Raw genomic sequence first — 3,132 nt, 5'->3', positions numbered from 1 at the left:
AAAAAAAAAAAAAAAAACAGATTTTAGATTTTTGGCTGGGTATGATGGCTCATGCCTGTAGTCCAGCCACTTGGGTGGCTGATGTGGTAGGATTGTTTGAGCCCAGGAGGTCAAGTCTGCAGTGAGCCATGATTGCACTACTGCACTCCACCTTGGGCAACAGAATGAGACTCTGTGTCAGACAAAGAATAAAAAGATTTTGGATTGTTAACAGATGCTGACTGGTGATGCGGGGGTTGGAAGTGGGGAGGGGGTGGAAAGAAAAAGAAAAGGATTTCGGATTGGCTGAATATTTTTGTTACTAATTTTCACTAGCTTTTTGAAAAGTACTATAATTCACATACCATATAATTTATCCACTTAAAGAGTACAAGTCACTGTTGTTTGGTATATTCATGGAGTTTCACCAGCTTTTCATATGTGATGCTACATGATTCAGATCATGTAGTGACTGCTAATTAAGTAAATGGATTTATTTCCTTCTTCAGGATCCCTCCACTTAATGCAGTAGCTACATTCTTGAAAGTTAGCTTGAGCCTGGTGCCATGGCTCACACCTGTAATCCCAGTACTCTGGGAGGCCGAGGCAGGCAGATAGCTTGAGCCCTAGAGTTTGAGATCAGCCTAAGCAACATGGCAAAACCCCATCTCTACAAAAAATACAAAAATTAGCCATGTGTGACGGTGCATGCCTGTAGTCTCAACTACTTGGATAGCTGAAGTGGGAGGGTTGCTTGAGCCTGAAAGGTTGAGGCTTTAATGAATCGAGATTGTGCCACTGCACAAGTGAAGACAGTTTATTTTTTTTTATTTTTTATTTTATTTACTTAAAATTTACCTCGGGCCACATATAGTCAGTGGCTCTTGCCTGTAATCCCAGCACTTAAACAGGCAGAGGTGGATCGCTTGAGCCCAGGGTCACTGATTCAAAAAAAAAAAAAAGTGGCTAAAAATGGCCTTCCGTAAACTACATCATATTGTCCTGGTGATTTGCAGTTCCTTTAACCTGTGGTCACTTTATGCTCAGTCTCTTCTTTCTTATGTTAATAGTGCCCACAGAAATGTCCTTTCTGCCTTTGAAGCTAGCACCCCTTCTTAGGCTTCCCTCTCCTTCGGGAGCTCTGTGATGGCTTTCTTTGATAGCTTCTGCAGTGTCCAGTGTGGTTGTTGGCATACATGTAGGTCCCAGGAAGTGCTATGGAATGCATCCATGTTGGTAATTTTATAGCTGAGACCACAGGAAAGTAATTGCATCTCCCTATTCCCTTTGTCCTATGGTCTGTGTTCCTTTCTTGCAGAGAGGCCAGTGGTACAAAGCACAGACTCTCAGGGAAGGAAGGGATATTTGAATGATTTGCTTTATTTCTTCACTTTACAAATGAGATCACTTAGTCTGCCTGCCATGAAACACAGTAGTCACTAGCCACATGTGACTAATTCAAATTAAATACAATTCAAAATTCCTTTTCTCAGTTGCACCAGCCACCTTTCAAACACTGACCAGCCACGTGTGGCCACTGACTACTGTATTGAACTGCACACACGTAGGCATTCCCAGCATCATGGAGACCTTTATCAGACAGCCCATGGGTACCTATTCTGTAGGTGTTTGGCCTCTGAGAGCCTCAGATTTCTTCTCTGTAAAGTGGGGGCTGTGTAACATCTTGTTCATAGGATGTTCTGGATATTAAATAATACATGTAATTGGGTCAGGACAGTACCTGATATATAGTAAACACTCAATAAATGTTAATGCCTGCTACTTTTGTCATTATTCAGTTACTTGTAAAAGCTAATTAGTGCTAGTTGGAACTTTCTTTTTTACAATCACAAAAATGTCCAGTGGGTACATACTGTGTGCCAAGTGTTGGGCTAAGTGCTACTAATACTGAAATAAATAGAACATGACTTTGGTTTTAAAGATAGCCCAGAAATCATTACAATTCAGGGTGATAAGCACAGTGTGGCATATGGATCTTGTCAGTGTCACTCTTCCTGTTTCCTTGGACCCAATGCCTGACATCTATTAGTTGAGTAATAATTATTTGTTAAATGAATGAATGTACAAGGTAGGGAATTTGCACAGAAGCTGGTGGAGACCATCGGGCAGGGCTGAGGTGGAAAGCCTTTATAGTCGTGATAGCTGAGTATGGTAAAGGATAAGTGGGGCTTGCCACATGAACACGGGGTAGCATAGGCTCTTCCAGACAGCTCAGCCAAAAGGAACAGATGGGGGAGGGTGTGTCCATGAGTCAGGGTCTGGCCTGGTCCTGGGGCAGCAGGGCACTGCAGGGGTTTCCGTAGGGGAGTGGTAGCGACCAGAGGTAGCATTAGTATGGAGGGTGGGCTGGAGGTGTGGCCTGGGAAGTGGCAGCCAAAGGTGAAAGGTATTAGGTGTCACATGCTGGGAGTTCAGCCTCACTGTTCCAGTTGACCAGCTTCTGCCTTTTATTGACGAATTGTTTAAAGGCTGCTGCTGCCTGCTGCCTGCTACCTCCTCTCAAACACTCCCTGATGAAAGACAAGAGTAATAGGAGACAGGAGATGAGGTTACTCTGCCTTTTTAGAAGCTGCCTGGCACCTGAGAACATTTCAGAGATGTGTTGCAGAAGTTTTCAGGGAGCATACCATTAAACCTAGCTCTACTTGTTCTGTTTTGGCAGATTTCTTTTGAATGAATCACCCATGTTTGGCGCACTGCATGTACCTGCTGAGTGTTTCTGTCAATTTCAGTCTGGAACATAGGCAAATGTTGGAGGTACAATGGGGTCTCACCCCTGCTGTGGCAATTCACGGCAGCTCTTTTGAGGGACTCAGAGTGGTAATACACAGCTGACTTAGAAGTCTGCTCAGCGCTGACATGGGAAGCTTTTGGTCTGTAACCTACCACAGATGTGGACATGCAGCCTTGTAGGGGTGTTTTCATGCCTTTGCCTTGACTCATTCAAAACAGAGATTTGGACATTTTGATAGAGTAATCGAAGAGCTATAAACTACATTTACCTCAGTTATTTCTGAAGACTTCTGTCTCCATCCAGTATCTGCATCCTTCAGTGGACACGCACACATGCAAACGCTCAAATGCTTTGCTTTTTTTTTTTTTTAATTTTTAATTTTAATTTTTTTTTAGCGA

The 3,132-nt window shown here is 43.1% G+C and overlaps 1 protein-coding gene across 3 annotated transcripts in view; it reads left to right on the top strand.

The window, feature by feature from the left end:
- TSEN2 (tRNA splicing endonuclease subunit 2) overlaps window positions 1-3,132 on the top strand; it is a 56,620-nt gene that overhangs the window by 20,912 nt on the left and 32,576 nt on the right. The gene's annotated exons all lie outside the window — the stretch shown is intronic.

The sequence above is a fragment of the Cebus imitator genome, unplaced genomic scaffold, assembly GCF_001604975.1.
Source record: "Cebus imitator isolate Cc_AM_T3 unplaced genomic scaffold, Cebus_imitator-1.0 Scaffold281, whole genome shotgun sequence".
In the NCBI taxonomy this organism is placed as follows: Eukaryota; Metazoa; Chordata; class Mammalia; order Primates; family Cebidae; genus Cebus; species Cebus imitator.
Note: the sequence above shows the minus strand (reverse complement) of the source record. Positions and strands in the feature narration are given on the sequence as shown.